This window comes from Mobula hypostoma, chromosome 2 (genome assembly GCF_963921235.1).
Source record: "Mobula hypostoma chromosome 2, sMobHyp1.1, whole genome shotgun sequence".
NCBI classification, from domain to species: Eukaryota; Metazoa; Chordata; class Chondrichthyes; order Myliobatiformes; family Myliobatidae; genus Mobula; species Mobula hypostoma.
The window spans coordinates 43680455-43700321 of NC_086098.1; positions in this window are offsets into that span (position 1 = coordinate 43680455).

The following is a 19867-nucleotide window of genomic DNA, read 5'->3' on the forward strand; positions in this document are numbered from 1 at the left end:
GGTTCAATAGCATACTGTGGTTGTCTACATGAGGAATATGTACACTTTTAAGAAGTGAAAGTAATTCATTGGAGAATCCTGTGGTGCAAATAATGTGTGTAATGTGATAGTCCTTTTAACTTGTTTTCCCTTTTCAGATCATTGAGGTAATTGTAGCCTTGGTCTGGTGTCTGAAAAAATTACTGTGGTCCTCTCCAGCCCACCAGTCTAGTGAACATTCTGTTCATTAATTATTTTGCTAGAGATCTTCCACCTAATCTTTTTCTCAGTTTTATTGGTTTTACTCAAATCTCCAGCTTATGACAAGGAGTCATAAAGTCATAGAAAAGCACAGCACAGAAACAGGCCCTTCAGCCCATCTAGTCCATGCCAAAACATTTAAACTGCCAACCCCCATTGACCTGCATTAGGACCACTGCCCCCCATACCCCTACCATCCTTGTGCCTATCTAAATGTCTCTTAAACATTGGAATTGAGCTTGCATGCACCAATTGTGCTGGCAGCTCGTTCCACACTCTCATGTCCCTCTGAGTGAAGGAGTTTCCCCTCATGTTCTCCTTAAACTTTTCATGTTTCACCCTTAATCCATGACCTGTTGTAGTCCTACCCAACCTCAGTGGAAAAAGCCTGCTATCTATGGCCCTCATAATTTTGTATACCTCTATCAAATCTTCCCTCAATTTTCTACGTTTCATGGAATAAAGTCCTAACCTATTCAATCTTTCCTTATAACTCAGGTCCTCCAGTCTGGGCAACATTCCCTATAGTCTTTCAACCTTATTTACATCTTTCCTCTAGGTAGGTGACCAAATCTGCACCCACTTCTCCAAATTAGGCTTCACCAATTTCTTATACAACTTCAACATAACATCCCATCTCCTGTACTCAATAACACAAGAAAATCTGCAGATACTGGAAATCCAAGGCCACATACACAAAATGCTGGAGGAACTCAGCATCTATGGAAAGGAATAAACAGTCCAGGTTTCAGGCTGAGACCCTTTGATTTGTGAAGGGCAGTGTGCCAAAAGTTTTTTTTATGATCCTATCTACCTGTGACACCATTTTCAATGAATTATAGACTTGTATTCCCAGATCCCTTTGTTCTACCGCACTCCTCAGTGCCTTACTGCTCACTGTGTAAGACCTGCTGTGGTTGGACCTACCAAAGTGCAACAACTCACACTTGTCTGCATTAAATTCCATCCAACAGGAATTCTGCAGATGCTGGAAATTCAAGCAACACACATCAAAGTTGTTGGTGAACGCAGCAGGCCAGGCAGCATCTCTAGGAAGAGGTACAGTCGATGTTTCAGGCCGACACCCTTCGTCAGGACTAACTGAAGGAAGAGCTAGTAAGAGATTTGAAAGTGGGAGGGGGAGGGGGAGATCCAAAATGATAGGAGAAGACAGGAGATTCCATCTGCCATTTTTCAGCCCATTTCATCAGTTGGTTTGGATCTCACTGTAAGCTCTGATAGACTTTGTTGATGTCAACAAAGTTGCTAACAGTAAGGAGAAACAGGGTGCTTTAAATCTCTGGTCATTATCTGGTTTCAAATTGACATTATAGGAAGTGAAACTGATATTCTGCCACTTTTAAATTTCTGCTAATTGCTATAGATTAGCAACTTTCTTGTTTACATGTAAATCTATAGCAGCAGGGTTTCACAACTATTTTTAATTTTCTCTCTGATAAATAGCTTACCTGAGGAGAAATATAAAGCTAAGTTGGAAATTGGGATCTTCTTCTGATCACTTGACTGAATTTACAGGTCATATGATTTCCAGAAAAAAAAATGAGCTACCTTTTCTGATTTTTGTGATTCCCCGAACACCTGTTTGTCAGAAAGTTGAATCCAATATTGGCTTACCTAACCACACGATTTCCAGAAATTGCAGTGTTTCATTAAAAATGAGATTCATAAATGTATTTAAATATGCACCAACCAACATTGGGCACTATATTAGGGGCAAATTCCTTCTTTGTCGGATGGAAAGCACTGTTGGATTGCAGCTAGACGTGGTATCTAGGGTGTCAGAATATATAATAGCTTGTTTATGGTCATTTACTAGAGCATCGAAGGTAATTTGTAATGGAATAGATGTGTTTAACAGATAGTGAGACAAGTGAGGCCTAGGGGAGCTGCCTGAGTTTTAGGTAATGGGTTAGATTCGTGCATGCTTGTTAACAGTCCAGAAATTTTGCTTGGAATGTTGCTGTTGCCTGTCATCTCTTGTTAATTATTATGTAAAGAAAACTTAGTCCAGAAATCTTTTGTCTGATCTGAATGTTTGAATGCAGTTGGACTGATGGTGAACCTGTGAATTCAATAGGCCGGCAAAGTTTTGTGAACACCCAAGATGACAAGGAAATTGAAAGCTGAAAAATTGTCCCTTACATTGTACTTCAAAGGTTAAAATATTATTTTATATCATTATCTGCATGGAGAATAAAATATAACTTACTGCAAAACCTTTGCTGTTAAACTGGGGGTGGAAACATTTGGTTTCAATGGATTGTCTGTCTGGAATCACCTAAGCCAAGTACCTGCCTCTACACTTCATTCATTTTAAGTATTACAACAGAAAAAGAGGAAATTGTGAAGGTACCAAGCCAATTTTTTTTTAAAAAAGAGTCACACAAGTAAAGCACAAGGAAATAGTTGATGCCGAGGGACATAGAACCACCTGCAGTAACCTGATTCTCAGAGTTCAATCAGAAATGAGAAGCAATTCAGCAATTCAGAATGAATTTTTTTCTTCTTTCTGGTATTGGAAGTAGGTAATAGCCACTGAAGTTAAGGTAAGGAAGTTCATTGAATCTTACTTTTCACTTCTGAGAATTTCAGTTTGTATACTGTGGATCTTCTCTGGTATTACATTGAGCTATTGAGCTACTGTAACATCAATATTCTTAAGTAAGTGGTGGGAAAAAATGGACCGAACTTGAATGTAAAAAAAATGAATGCTATCCACTGTCCTATCTACCCATTTTATTTCTTTACTGAAAGCTGAAAATGAATGTGCAGAAGCAGTACTTCCTCTCACACAGCCAATGGTAAACCCAGTACTGTCCAAGCCAACAAAACTATAAATTAAATCCAAATGAATACTGAATGGAATAATATATAAATACCAACTTGAAGCATTTAGTTAAATGCACAATGCAGCACTACTAATGCTTGAGGTAAAATATTATTTTCAGGATATGATTACATTTATGTTAGGAATATAAATCTTGTTCTTTCATTTAAAACATGATTTACATCGCCGAGTCTAAATTTTATGAAAAAAAAAGGACTTGCCCTTAAGATGGCAGCGGAGATCCATTCCATCTGTTTCTCAGCATTGTCCTGAAAATTGACTAAACCTCTGCACTGCTGGTATACTTCATGGTTTAGCTAATAAAAAGAATTTTATTGATGTACAATGGCACTATAATATTACTTGAAATGATTGTCAGAAATATCTTTAATTTATTAACATGCCATACCTATTGGGCGTTGAATTTCCTGGCAGTTAGTTGCAGCTTATTTTTCAGTAAGTCTACAGCACTTACATCATAGCCATTAATCCTCTTGCTTGAATATCTTTCTGAATTTTGGACATGACTTTTCCACCAGCTGGCACTCACATGCTTGGTCACTGCCAGCATGACAACAAAATAAAATTCCACATCAAATTGAAACAGAGAATATCATAAACAAAAACAGTCATAAAAGAGTAGTTTAAGACTGTTTTAAACTTCAGGGTTCAAATGATGGATATAAACTGCATAAATTTTGCTCTTGTGCCCAATGATATCATTTGAAACCACCACTTGTATCATTGTTGTATAGTTACTTCCACATCTGTTATTCACAATTTCTAAGTCTTTCGACATGAATGGCCTCATGCATCACAAAACCTAAATCAGCGTGTACGGGTCCAAAACAAAAGCCATAATTTTAGGGTGTGTAAGATGTGAAAAACTGATTAAAAAAAAACTTCTCTACATTCCTCGTTTCTTTCTTGTTCCTGTTGTTTCAGTGAGTTTGTATGCAACAGCCATGAATCCAGAGGTACTGCACAATTACCTCAAGACTTATGCATAAATCTGTTCCAACCCAATGACCAAAAGTAAATGGTTCGCAGATTATGAATGTTACTAATCTATTTTGACAAGCATTCCATTTTTCTTTCTCCAGTTGTCCTCCCGGCTAGTCCTTTTCTAAAGAAAGATTTTTTTTTCGTGGAGTTAAGATCCTCAACTGATGGAAGGCTTCCAATAGTTCTCCCAAGTGATTATTCTTGGGTAATTGCAATGTATGGTGAGTCATGTAGATCAAGAAAGGTTCAGGGTGAATGGTTCCAACTGAAACCCATGTTTGGTTCCTTGTGTATCCACCATACAACGAAGGCCTATCTTTGCATGTTTTCAAACCTCCAATGTATACTATTAAGAAATGTACAGCATTGTTTCTGTTTGTCTGATGTAGAATGCATGCTCCATCCTTGTGGGTGTCATTTGGCAGTGCCTTGGGCTCTTGATACTGTTGGGTTTTTAATTAAGTAAGATCTGTGAAGCTTATTGATGAAGAAAACCAGTAAGCCACTGATCTTGTTGGGAGGAACCCCCATAAGATATCATATGGAGAACATATTCTCTTCTTCATCACCCTCCCCTGCATTCTCATAGTTCCGTTATTGGATTAAGAGGACTTTAAGTTTGACCTTGGCCACATTCCCACTGATGCAATAGCTTGAAACCAACCACTAGTCTGCAGGCTGAAGGAGGTGCATGATGACCTAGTCATACCTGTGGGATGTGACTTTAATTTCTGCCAGATAGAAACTGGCTGACACAGGGAGAACCTAACTCGGCAAGATGAGTCCAAAAAGATAATATCAATCAAAAAGAAACTTATGAGGGTATAAGAGCATGGACCATATGAAAACATGACCATGGCTCCTTCTCCTTCACAGATACAGTTCACGAGTTACCATTGCAATACATAGAGGTACCAACTAGAGAAGGAGCAGTGTTGGATCTCCTGTTAGGGAATGAGACAGGGCAGGTGACGGAGGTATGTGTTGGGGAGCACTTCGGACCAGTGATCGCAATACCATTAGTTTCAATATAATTATGGAGAAGGATAGGACTGGACCCAGGATTGAGATTTTTGATTGGAGAAAGGCTAACTTTGAGGAGATGCGAAAGGATTTTAGAAGGAGTGGATTGGGACAATTTGTTTTATGGGAAGGATGTAATAGAGAAATGGAGGTCATTTAAAGGTGAAATTTTGATGGTACAGGATCTTTATGTTCCTGTTAGGTTGAAAGGAAAGGTTAAAAGTTTGAGAGAGCCATGGTTTTCAAGGGATATAGGAAACTTGATTCAGAAAAAGAGAGGGATTCACAATAAATATAGGCAACTTGGAGTTAATGAGGTGCTTAAGGAATATAAAGAATGTAAAAAGAATCTTAAGAAAGAAATTAGAAAAGCTAAAAGAAGATACAAGGCAGCTTTAGCAAGTAAGGTGAAAATAAATCCAAAGGACTTTTACTGTTATATAAATAGCAAAAGGATAGTGAGGGATAAAATTGGTCCCTTAGAGAATCAGAGTGGATGGCTATGTGCGGAGCCAAAAGAGATGGGGGAGATTTTGAACAATTTCATTACTTTGGTATTTACTAAAGAGAAGGATATTGAATTGTGTAAGATAAAGGAAACAAGAAGGGTAGTTATGGAAAATATGATGATTAAAGAAGAGGAAGTACTGGCGCTTTTAAGGAATATAAAAGTGGATAAGTCTCCAGGTCCGCACAAGATATTCCCTAGGGCCTTGAGGAAAGTTAGTGTGGAAATAGCAGGGGCTCTGACAGAAATATTTCAAATGTCATTAGAAACAGGGATGGTGACGGAGGATTGGCATATTGTTCATGTGGTTCCATTGTTTAAAAAGGGTTCTAAGAGTAAACCTAGCAATTATCGGCCTGTGAGTTTGACGTCCGTAGTGGGTAAATTGATGGTAAGTATTCTTAGAGATGGTATATATAATTATCTGGATAGACAGGGTCTGATTAGGAACAGTCTACATGGATTTGTGCGTGGAAGGTCATGTTTGACAAATCTTATTGAATTTTTTGATGAGGCTACTGGGAAGGTTGACGAGGGTAAAGTGGTGGATGTTGTCTATATGGACTTCAGTAAGGCCTTTGACAAGGTTCCACATGGAAGGTTAGTTAGGAAGGTTCAGTCGTTTGATCGATTGATATTGGATCATGTGGGGATTAATCAAACCTTTTGTGATTTTTATTCTTCTTTATATCAATCAGAGTCTCCTCGAGATTCTAAATATATGAATGATTTTTTAGATAAGTTAGACTTCCCTCAGATTTCACAGGATATGTCTTCTTTATTAGATACTTCCATTACAATGGATGAGATTAAGAATGTTATTTTTTCTATGAATCTGGGGAAAGCTCCTGGCCCTGATGGGTTTACCGTTGAATTTTATAAATGTTTTGCTTCTTTATTGATTCCTTGGCTCTATAAGGTTTTTGAGGCTTCTTTGAAGGTGGAATCTCATGTGGTTAGGATGGTGAAGAAAGCTTTTGGTATGCTGGCCTTTATTAATCAGAACATTGAGTATAGGAGTTGGGAAGTAATGTTGAAATTGTATAAGGCACTGGTAAGGCCAAATCTGGAGTATTGTGTACAGTTCTGGTCACTGAATTATAGGAAAGATGTCAATAAAATTGAGAGAGTACAGAGGAGGTTTACTAAAATGTTGCCTGGGTTTCATCTCCTAAGTTACAGAGAAAGGTTGAAGAAGTTCGGTCTTTATTCCTTGGAGCGTAGAAGGTTGAGAGAGGACTTGATAGAGGTATTTAAAATTATGAGGGGGATTGATAGAGTTGACGTGGATAGGCTTTTTCCATTGAGAGTGGGGGAGATTCAAACAAGAGGACATGAGTTGAGAGTTAAAGGGCAATAGTTTAGGGGTAACACGAGGGGGAACTTCTTTACTCAGAGTGGTAGCTGTGTGGAACGAGCTTCCAGCAGAAGTGGTTGAGGCAGGTTCTATGTTGTCGTTTAAAGTTAAATTGGATAGATATATGGACAGGAAGGGAATGGACAGTTATGAGCCGAGTGCAGGTCGGTGGAACTAGGTGAGAGTAGACGTTCGGCATGAACTAGAAGGGCCGAGATGGCCTGTTTCCGTGCTGTAATTGTTATATGGTTATGTGGTTATTGGACAGTATGGAGACTCAGCCCTAGTGTTGCTTTTCGCATGTGCCCTTTGTGCTCTGCAAATATAGATCACTTCCCATTCTGTTTAGCTTAATTTTTGTGAACTGGTCTCATTGGCAAGTTAAGTATTTATACCTCATCTCTTGTTGCCCTCAGTAAGCCGACTTGTTGGTTGGGTCAGAAGTTCCAAGATACTGACCCATGAAGAATGATCAGAGATATATTTCTGGATCACCAAAGTGTGCAATTTGGTAGTGGTCTTCCTATGCCCTGATCTTTTTTGTGGTAGAGGTTATAGGTTTGAGAGTAGCCTAGGCACATTCTGCATTGTCCTGGAGTAGAGATTCCGTAAGGGCATTGCTCTGCAAGTGGAGAATGTTCATGACTTGTGCTTTAGAAATGATGGCAAGTCTCCTGAAAATTCCTGAAAAATGAAGAAGGTTTGAAGTCCATTGATGGCATTTCAATGTGGCCAGGAAATTAAGGTATTAGGCCTCATTAATCCCAGGATAGATATTTTAAACTGAAATCTTAATTGTTTCACTGAATTCCACTGAAAACTGAGCCATTGTTAAAATTAGAGCATTAGACCATTGAAGTAAGACACTTTGGCACCATTATATAAATAATGAAAAATTCAGAACCAATCATTTTCTAACCACGAGAGATTCTGAGATAATGAAAATCTCGAGGAGCACATCTGGATGAAGGTGTCAGTCCGAAACATTGGCTGTTTATTCCTCTCCATAGATGCTGCCTGACTTGCTGAGCTCCTTCAACATTTTGTGTGTGTGTATCAACCAATCATTTTCTTTTCTCTTGCCTAATAAATAATAGTACTTTTTTTTTTACATACTTTCAACTTGTGTTTTTAAATCTACCATTTCATTTCTAGAACCACTGTTTCTTTGCTAACACGGCTTCCATTCAAAACACTAGTAACTCAACTACTGCTGAGGGTGCATTTCCAGAAATGAAAGTGCCCAAAAGATATTATGACTTTAATATATGAAGTATACCTGGATGCACTGCTGGATGAGAAATCTGGTGTGAACCTAACAACAAATTTCCATCTGGCTCAGTGTGATAAGGCTGCCTGTATAGGGTTAGTGGTGTGATTGTCAGGACACCCCTGTCTTTATGGTGAGTGCAGATGTTGCTGGAGGCTGGCAGCAGATGTTCTGCGTTGTGATGGAGCAGCCTGAATCCTATGGTCTCCCTTCCAATGGATATTAATGGAAACAGCCATCTTTCCCTCTCTTTGTTTAACTGCACCGTACCTCCCAGCCCAAAAAACTTCTCTGCGGTAATATGTTCAATGTCAGTTGTCAGATTTTTCAGTATGAAATCAGGAAGAAGGTAGAACCTCATTACTGTTATAACTGCAGACTTTGCTTAATTTCTTGGCATTATCTGCATTATTTTGAATGATTTACTGATTTCTAAATATCAGAGATTTGCAGCGGTCCAGATGCCGTACAATACTTTATTGGGTGGATTTGGATTGTGAAAATGGAATAAAGCAGCTTGCTGTTATCTCACATCAAGAGTTCACCAGGAAACAGACGTCTGAAGAGACTTAGTGTTGTACTTTACATGATTTAGTCGAAAGACACCCTCCCTTTACCCCCAGTTCACACAAATTTTGGTAATGGCTTTCAAAAATTGGATCTTAGTGAGTTGTTAAGCAAGACAGAATATCACAGGTCATATCACCATGTCATTTACTTAATCCCTCCTCATACGTCAAACTTACTATTCCAGAAATTAATTTGGCAATTTGTCAAGCAAAATCTGTGTATAGAGCAGGGGGTGGAATTGGTGTGGGGGTGTACGGCAGAGTCTTTGTTGTAATCTAGTTGAAGCTTTATAGCATTCACTCAATCACAGGTCCATCCACCGTAACAAAGATCAGATCTGTACATAAGATTCATGACGCACCTTCACAAAAGAACAATTTATTAGAACAAGGTATCACTAATTTTGTACTCAATTCCTCTTGCATCAAAGGCCTCATTGCATTTGTCCTCCCAATTTGCAAATGCATCTTAATTTTCTCAGATTTGTGCACTGGAATTATCTGAATAGTTTTCAGTCTCTCACCGTTTAAAAATACTCTGTCTTTCTATTTTTCTTCTGTCACATTTTTTGCATTATATGTGTTCCATCTGTCTTGTCCTTGATTGTTAAGTTACCTGCCTCTGCCTCTGTGTTTTTGAAGCCTTTCCACATTCTTCTCACACCGCTACACCGCCACCAACCATTAACTAAATTGTGGGTGCACCTTCACCAGAACGTCAGCCAGGGGTATAGCAGCCTCAGCACCAGACTTCGAGGCAAGTGGTCCTGGGTTTGAATCTGGCCAACCCCTTGCACGTTTTTCATCCGTGCTGGGTTGAGCATCGAGCTAGCAACTCAACCTCATAAAAAACAGACAAAATGCTAAAGAAATTGCAAGCTTGCTGCCTGATGCACCACAATGCGCGGAGAAGAATAACATAACAGCCTTCACCAGACGGACTGCAGTTATTAAGGCAATGGCCCACCACTGTTTTCTCAAGGACAGTTAAGAATGGGCCAGATATTATACATGAAAATAACCAGTACGGGTAGCCTTTTAACTCCTTCCCCATTCAGAAGCAAGGTTCATACATTTCACTCCTTGGAATTCCCCTTTATTTTCTGAAAGCAGTTAATTTTTTCCACTCAACAGAGTATATGCAGAACTAATGAGAGCTAATTCCAGTCAATTGAAACTCTGACCCATCGCACACCTGCTTGTCAACCATTTGACACTACGGTGAGCAGCTGGAAGTGAAGTTTCAGATCTTCTCTCCTCTAAGATCTTCCTGGTACGACTGGGAAGTTTAATTTCTTACACAATGGGACATGAAAATGAAGCCACTGAAATGATTCACAGAAATTTTGGTAGGTGCCATCGACAGTGTACCACAGTAACATAGCAGTTAGCACGACACAATAGCAGCTCAAGGTGCTAGAGTTCAGAGTTCAAATCTGGTGCCATCTGTATAGAGTTTGTACATTCTCCCTGTCACCCAATGTCCAAAAGGTTGGTTAGCAGGCTAATTTTCATTGTTAATTTTCCTGTGATTAGGCTTGTGCGCAAAAATAGGTGGGTGGCTAGGATCCATGTTGTATCTCTAAATAAATTAAATAAAATTAAAATGATTGTTCACATTGGTAACACAGGATCAGACCGTTATCCTCTTTACTAGTCCTTCTGTTACATAGATAACATTGCTAAGACTCTTAAAGGCTCATTACATCCACAACAAAACTGGAAGAACCTAATCTGGTAAGAGGTCATGTGATGGACAGTGCTTCCTCAACATCACTATGCAAACAGACCAAATGCTATTAGAGAGAGAAATGACTACAGATGCCAGAATATGGAAAAAAAACATAAGCTGCTGAAATAACTCAGTGGGTGAGTGCAAAGGGATGGTCAAGGTCTCAGGTCAAGACCCAATCTCAGAATGGAGAGCATAGAGGGAAGGTAGCCAGTATTTACAAGTGAATGGAAGGAGTGAGGCAGAATTTGTAGGTGAAGGGTGGAATTAGATGAGGGTTGGGGAGAGAGGGTTATAATTGTGACAGAGGTGGAAATGTAAAATAAGAAAAAATGTTTTGGTGACGCCATTCAGGGGAGGGGAAGTGGAAGAGTTGAGGCAGGGAGTGGTAGGTGCTAAGTGGTATCAGATAAGCGAGGAACAATGGGAAGATGTAACATAGTGGGGTAAGGGATAACGAAGATGAAACAGAGAAGTCTGCTAGGTAGCTACGTAAATATGTGGGTGATAGCCAAAGGCAACCAGGTGGGAGATGGTGATGAACGTCAGAAACACGGAGGAAGGGAGTGGAAATGGAGAAGGTGAACAAAGAGAGTGAGAATCTTATTGGACTGGTGGGCTTGAAGTGGGAGGCAGTGACCTTGTGTTTGTTCGTGAAGTCATGATATGAGGAGCTGACTAGCACCTGCAAGGCAGAGGTAAGTGCACAAGATCATATTGCTGCCAGCCTTGTGTGTGGCTTCAATTAGGAAGTTGGGTTTAGCGGAAAGTGAGTGGAGTGCTGCATATTCAGTGGGGGTAGGGTTGGGATGCGTGATGTGAGTGGAGAAGTCAAGGTGGTCAATATCATGTTGTAAACAAGAAATGGAAAATCGCTGTCTAAGTACTGTAAAGGGATATCCAATAACAATAGTTTTATATTGTTCTGAGCATTTCAGTTGAAATATTGTGTTTAGTTATACTGTATATCATGCAATGTGTTACCTGGAAGCTGAGACAAAGCTGGTTTTAATCGAGATATGTTTGTGAGGTGATAAACAAAAAAAAATACTGGATGCTACAGAATCACCTGAGGCCAGTAAGTTACTTTGCGTATGTATATTTCATCAATACTTTTCAGCACTCACTGCCCTTGCTGTACAATCTGGAAGTATTCACTCACAGAATTATGAGTGAACTTATGACTTGCAGACCTTAAACTCCTTTAGGCAATGTCTTGGTTTGTCGGACACTTGAAATTTCCAGAACTGACAATGTTAATTGAGTCAGATCAACTAGGTAATTCCTCCCTGCTATTCTTGACTGGACTGCTGGTGCTCACACTCCCTGCATAAAGAAGCTGACAGTGGTAGGAATCTAATAGCATCTTATTTCTCAAAAAGCTGAGAAGGCTGGTCCAGATCATGGTTGAAAATATCATATCTCATTAATGCATCAGGAACTTGATCCTATAAAGTATTATACATGGCTTCAGAAGAATTATTTTTGCTTTTCTCAGTTTTCTGTTACTGAAAATGCAGTGATTTATATGTTTACCTAGGCTGCAGTTCAGGTATCTCTCATTGGCCACCTTCTTTTAACACAAAATAAAATTGAAAGAATGTGTATTTACGTTATGCACTGGTGCTACACGGACCTAAGTCCAAACTCCAAACTCCATTATCTCTAAGTGACAAAGAACTTTAAAAATATGCCTCACTTTGTTGAAAAGGTTGTTAGAAAGTAATATTTCAAAGTATTAATTTACATTATTTGCAGGAGTCCAAAGGCATAAAATAGAAAAAAAAAGAAAAATAAATTACAACATAGAAAGCGACATTCTCAAAATGCTGGAGGAACTCAGCAGGTCAGGCAGCATCTATAGAAATGAATAGATAGTCAGCATTTCATGCCAAGACCCTTCTTCAGGACTGCGAAGGGAGGGGGAAGATGCCCGAATAAAAAAAGTGGGGGGGGGAGGGAAGGAGGCTAGCTGGAAGGTGGTAGGTGAAGCCAGATGAGTGGAAAAGGTCGAGGGGTTGAGAAGAAGGAATCTGACAGGAGAGGCAAGTGGACCATAGGGGAAGAGGAGGAAGGAGGGGCATCAGGGGGAAGTAATAGGCAGGGGAGAAGAGGTAGAAGGACAGAGTGGAGAATAGATAGTAGGGAGGGGGTGGTGGCATGTGGAATTTCTTTACTGGAAGGAGAAATTGATATTCATGCCTTATCAAGTTGTAAGTTACTCAGATGGAATATAAGGTTTTGGTCCTCCACCCTGAGTGTGGCTTCGTCTTGGCGCCAGATACATTTAGTGGTAGTATCCCTTTGGAGATGGCATAAGTTGAGAAGGATAACATGTTGGATGCAGAGGCTGTTGGTCTGGTAGGTAAGAAGAAGACGAACTCTATCACTATTAAGGTGGCAGGAAGATGGGGTGAACTTGGAAGATGGGGGAAATGGAAGAAATGCAGGTGAGGGCGACATCAATCGTGGTAATGTAGAATGTGGCCATTCAGTTTATTGTGTGTGTGTGTGTGTGTGTGTGTGTGTATATGTGTGTGTGCGTTCGTACCTGTGAAAGGCATACCAAGTCTAATCCCATCTTCCAGCAATCACTCTCTGTTTCTGCTCATTATGGCTTTCAAATATGCATCTCATACTTAAATGAGATTAGTGGAGTTCTACTTCTACAAGTGTTTCAAGCAGTGAGTTCCTGTCGCCTAACCATTCTCTGGCTGAGTGCTTTTATTCCTCATAGAAACATAGAAAATCTACAGCACAATACAGGCCTTTCAGCCCACAAAGCTGTGCCGAACATGTCCTTACCTTAGAAATTACCTAGGCTTACCCATAATCCTCTATTTTTCTAAGTTCCTTGTACCTGTCCAGGAGTCTCTTAGAAGACCCTATCGTATTCACCTCCACCACCATCGCCGGCAGCCCATTCCATGCACTCACCACTCTCTGCTTAAAAAAAACTTACCCCTGACATCTCCTCTGTACCTACCTCCAAGCACCTTGAAATTGTTCCCTCTTGTGCTAGTCACTTCAGCCCTGGGAAAAAAGACTCTGACTATCCACACGATCAATGCCTCTCATCATCTTATACACCTCTATCAGGTCACCTCTCATCCTCTGTCGCTCCAACGAAAAAAGGCTGAGTTCACACAGCCTATTCTCATAAGGCATGCTCCCCAATCCAGGCAACATCCTTGTAAATCTCCTCTGCACCCTTTCTATGGTATCCACATCCTTCCTATAGTGAGGTGGCCAGAACTGAGCACAGTACTCCAAGTGGGGTCTGACCAGGGTCCTATATAGCCGCAACATTACCTCTTGGCTCCTAAACTCAGTCCCACGATTGACGAAGGCCAATGCACCGTATGCTTTCTTAACCACAGAGTCAACCTGTGCAGCAACTTTGAGTGTCCTATGGACTTGGACCCCAAGATCCCTCTGATCCTCCACACTGCCAAGAGTCTTACCATTAATACTATATTCTGCCATCATATTTGACCTACCAAAATGAACCACCTCACACTTATCTGGGTTAAGCTCCATCTGCCACTTCTCAGCCCAGTTTTGCAACCTATCAATGTCCCGCTGTAACCTCTGACAGCCCTCCACACTATCCACAACAGCCCCAACCTTTGTGTCATCAGCAAATTTACTAACCCATCCCTCCACTTCTTCATCCAGGTCATTTATAAAAAATCACAAAGAGTAGGGGTCCCAGAACGGATCCCTGAGGCACACCACTGGTGACCGACCTCCATGCAGAATATAACCCGTCTACATCTCTCCTCTAATCTGCTTGCTGATTGCTCTTATCTATGCCCCAGGTGTACTTAACTCATGAGGGAAATCAGCTTAAACCACAAATCAATCTTTTATATTTTGTAAATTACTAAACTTATGCTGTTGAATTATGTACATGGAGAATTTTTCTTCAGTAATTGTTTCTTTTCCTCATAACACATCCTTTGAAATGCTGCAGTTCATGGGAAACTCGGACATAGTGTATGATTGGCTTGGTTTACAGGGTCAGTAGACAAAACCAGTGAATCTGGGGTCTGCGATTGGCTAGGCTGATGGCAACGTTTGCATGTGGCTGAAATGGAGGTCAGCCAACCTGGCAAAATTGGCGATCCTGGGAGCTGTTAAACTGGAGGCCAGTGATCATGAGAGTGGCTAGGATGGAGACCAGAGTCACAGAATTGGCTATGGCAAGAGGCCAGCAACTAACGATTGCAATTGACATGGAGGTCAGGGACTGTGGGGGCAGTGCAGATGGAGGGTGGAGATACCAAGAGCAGCAGAGATGGAAATCAGCAGCCATTGGAGCCATTACAATAGAGGTCAGAGTCTGCGGGAGGACTGGAGATGGAGGTTGGACTCCTTAGGACACCTCAGGAACATGAAGTAGTAAATCCAAAGAGTCTGAGGCCTGATATCATGGAATCAGGACCTCCATCAATATCACAATTTAGTTCAGGCCTTAGTCATGTTATTGGTGGTCTGGATTCTCTCCTGGGATCCTGCCCAAATCTCTCCTCTAATTTTTGCAGTTAAAGAGCTGCCTATACAAAGAACTAAACTGCAAGATCTGTTGTTAAGTTAATGAAACATAAATAATGAAGCTTCGTACTTTTGTCTTCTGTAATAACTGAAGAATAGTGAGGAGATGCCAAAGGTGTGATCAAATGAATTTCACTAGACCACTGGGTTATTAGATTTCATAACTGAGAAAAGATAATGTTGATAAAATGCATATTTAACACTTTATTTTGTTAACTTTGTTTGAAAAAACAAGAACAGTTACTGCTGTTCCAGAAACTGCATTTCACAAGTGATTTGCAAGCCATGCATACTGCATATACATGATGTAACTAATAATGAATGTTTGTCAATTCTACTTATTGACTTAAGTGTTTTTATAACTAGGCTTCTCATATTTATCTTCCTCCCTTTTAAATTTATAAATGATGTGTCATATTCAATCTCCACTTCAGGAGAGAAAGGAATTCAAAGCAAAGTTGTTGAATGTTTGGATGGCGATATCTTATATAGTAATTGCCCAGGAGAAATATCCATCATCTCAACAATTTGTGAAAATGTAATATTCCTTGCTCAGTGTTGATGAAATAGATTGATACTGGATAGATAATATGATTGTGTGGTAATAGCCAAAAGACAAACAATAGCTGTAGGACATTAGGGAAATTCTCCTGCTTTTCTTGACACTCTGCATGGGATGTTTTATATGCTGTAAGGGGGCAAATGCAAACTTCCAGTAACTTGCCAAATATAGCTACTCTCGACTGCATATTTCCCTGGGTTCTGCATGGGTCTATTCATCTGGGTTATGCCCTCTGCTTTGGACAAGTACTGGAATACAAAGAAGAGTATGTACTCAGAAGTGAGAGGACAACTGGCAATTCAGTTGATTACCCTGATATCTAATGGAGGACTTGTATGACCCCACTTTGAATGTGATCCATTTGGTAAATACATTTCATAAGTGTCACCCTGAATCTTTCAGACTTTTGTCATGGTTCAGCTTCATTTCGAAGTACTACGCAGACAATGTGGAGCTGGAATCTAGTGTCCTGTCCAGATTCATTTATTTTCAAATAAATAAATCCATTTATTTCAGGAGCCAGTCATGGGTTTCTGAACTAATGATAGCATTTAAGCTTATGCAAAATGCATTTACTTACTGCCTGTTACGCCTGCTGGTGTTTAGAACAACAATGAAGGTCTTCCAGTGATGTAGAAATATTTTTTATTGCTGTTTCCATTACAATTTTGTTTTGCCAGTCAGGATTGTTAGCCCTGAGCTGAACCCCCAAACTTGGAGGACCAGTTGTCCACTCTTAGTCTGTGCTGTTTGGCATGGATGCCGCAACCAAGAGCCAAAGCATAAAGCCCTGGCTCCAGCTAAAATAGCTCTCCGGGTTATTAGCATTTATTTTTAAAATAAAGTTAAAGCTTGATATTTTGGTACCATTTGCTTATATTTTAATTACACTTTCAAGACTATGTACAGACACACATATGAATAGTTTGAAGCCAGAATAAAATTTGTAATCACATTGATTATGGAGACTGCACTTACACTGCAGATTTCTTGGCATTGCAGTTTATATGTTGGGTTAATACCTTTTTAAGGTTTGAAGATATTTATTTAGTATTCAATAGAGGTGGGCATGGTGGGAAAACTAAAGTTTCTGTTTAGCTAGTGATATGGGTTGCTGCTCTTGACTGGTTTTTGGCTCATGTATTGTGATTGGCTATTTCCCCTCTGCTCCTAGAATTTTTTATAGTTACTATTTCCTGTCTTGGTTGGTAAGCTAATAAATAGATTGGCCTTTAGGTTGTACTATTCTATGCTACTTCTGCACCAAACTTTGAAGCCGGCAGTTCTGGGTTTAAATCTGGCCAGTTCCTTGCACATTTTCCATTTGTTCTAGATGAGCATCGAGCTAACAACCTGGCCTCGCAAAAGCAGACAAATGCTAAAGAGTCGGCAAGGTTGTCACCCGATGCATCGCAAGGTGCGGAGAGGATTAAAGTTCCACCCCATTGCAACCATAACACTCCATCCGAGTGCTGGAGATTTAGAGAGGAAATAAATAAATATCCATTAATTCTCCGGCTCTCTCAGAGTGAATAAATTAGCAAAAAACAATGCCTTGGAGCAAGATACAATTGCTGGCACATCGACAGAGTTCACAAAATTGATTATTAACTGAGCAGCTGTTAGGGTCTCCACTAACACTACACCATTTAGAAGCTGAGTCAGATAATACAAATAACCTGACATTGTTTCTTCACATTCCTCCCAGTAGATTTAATAAAATTGCAATGTTCATTTGCCCTCATCGGACAGAGTATTTTAAAAGACATCAACCCATTCATCGGCATTATGAGTGGAATTAACCTCTTCCACCAGCTAGCTAAACTGGCTTGCTTCAGTACTGCCTTGACTGTTCGTTTCCACAGATGCTGCCCGACCTGCTGAGTTCCTCCAGCGTGTTGTGTGTGTTGCTTTGACCCTAGCATCTGTGTTCAGTCTTGCCTTAATGTCCCTCTTGATCTCTAAATCATGGCTCTTGGAGGCAAATCCACTTTATGCATGTACTGCTTTACCTTAAATAGTTCCCAACTAAGGAAATTCATGAAAGATCCTTCAGGAGGAAAATGTGGTGGAGGGATTTAGGGACAGAACTGAGCATGAATCTGAAGGTTTGGTCGGATTGTTGTTAGTCATATTGGACGATGCCAGAAACCTGTGCGGGAAAGTTTTTAAGGTGGAAAACCCGGGGCAGTTCCATTCTCTCAACCTTGGTCGTCTGGGTCCAGCGTTACAAGTAGTCATCACAAACTGGGCCCTTCTTTGGTCACAATGGATAACCGTGATTTCTTCTTTGCCTTACAATACCCTATGCACTCCACAAAGCATTGCAGAACCACCTTTCTGGCTGTTGGATCTCACCGAAGACCTTACCTGCCCAGTCCACCGGAGATTACTTTGCATGCTTGGACAGGCTTGTTCCTATGGGACCTGCCCGTTACCCTCACCAGGTTTAGCTGGCCTTTTAAAGCGGTGTGCAGGGGTGTGGCTGCTGTTGCATGCAGTCAGCCACTTGAAGACACAGTGAGAACTGAGTGTCCAGTGGGGACCAAAGGTGAGTGAGCTGTCCAGAATGTCCCTTCACTAGAGGTGTCACCCCTCCCTGGACATCCCAATGATGAATTAAAGTGAAAAGGGTGGGCAATGGTGCAGAAAAAAAACCCTACATAAATGGAGAGCTTGAAGGATTTTAGTAAAAAAAAGAGACAAAATGGTTTAAAATATAACACTGAGAGCTTTAACTTGCACGTGTAGGTTGACCAGAGATGAAGGTATTGCATGCAGGTGTTTTGGAAGAGCTAAAGTTAACAGAAACTAGAAGATGTGAAAACTGTTGGCAGAACATTTGATTGTTTGGGTCAGATGATGACAAGGTATAAGCAGCGTCCTGGAAGTGAGCACTGGGTTAAGGTGAGCACAGAACAAAAGTTGCAAAGTACCCACCCTACTGAGCTTGAGACAGTATCTGGGTAGGGAATAGAATAAATGGAACAAGTTCAGAATTTGTGATGGGGACCAAAGAAAGATGCCTGGACATGATGGGGACTTATGACCCATGTAACTACACCAACATTTTTCATGTAACATCAGATGCTGAATTGTCGAAACTTCAGTCAGCATGTCAGTACTTTTTTTTGTGAATGTGCTGATCCCTCTTTGGAATCACTGCAAGTGCCTCTTCTAGGATCATAAGGACCTTGGTTTGTCCTCAACTCTCCAAAACAAAAAAAAGAGAATTTCCACAAGTGCTGGAGATGGAGACCTGAAGTTCCAACTCATCAACAAATGAAGGAGTGACCTGCAAAACATAATGAAACCTACAAGGAACAATGATTAACACAGAAGGCCAACAAATAATTATAACTTGCAACAGCAAGGATTATGTTCAGTCTGGTACTATTTATCAAATATATCTGCTATTTAGTGTATCTTCAGCGATCCACTTAATCCCTTGATTTTTGCGCACTTTCCCGAGTCACCCAAGACACTGTGAATGAAAAATGTCTCTGTACTGCCTCTGGTTATACTGATTAGAAAATACAGTTCTCTGGATTTAAAAGGAGCATTGCTTTGTTTGTAATTTTGAAATATTGAATACCAAACTCTTGGAGATTACCTGTACGGCAGATGCCCTTTCAATGGCATGAAAACATGAGACACCTTTTTCTAGGGTTATTTTTGTGAAAACAGGAATAAGAGGGATCTCCAAACAATAAACTTAATGGGAAACATATCCAAATTGTTATTGTCAATAACAATTGCAAAGCAAGGCGCATACAATGTGTAAGGCATTCAAGATAATCTTAGACAAGTTGTTGAAATGTTTTCTTCTTTATTTACACACACTTAGAATTGGCAAGCAAGAATAGTTGATTCTGTAAATATACATCTTTCGAATTGTATCAAGTAAAAACAATGGAATACACATTTAGTGTAGTATGTCTTTCTTTAGTCAGGGTTTATTACACAGTGCATCTGAGGTTCCTATGCCAACAATTCCAAGTATTCCTTCTCAGTGGTGTCCAGTTAATGGTGCTTTTGTTACCAGTACTGCCTTGGCTTATGATAGAGTGAGAGGTGGGGGATGTAGGTGATACAGATGTTAGGCAAATGTCTCCTGTTCTCTGCTTTTGCAATGGATTATGCCCCTACATTGGTATTACATTGATATTATGCCCCTATTATTGGCCCATCATAAG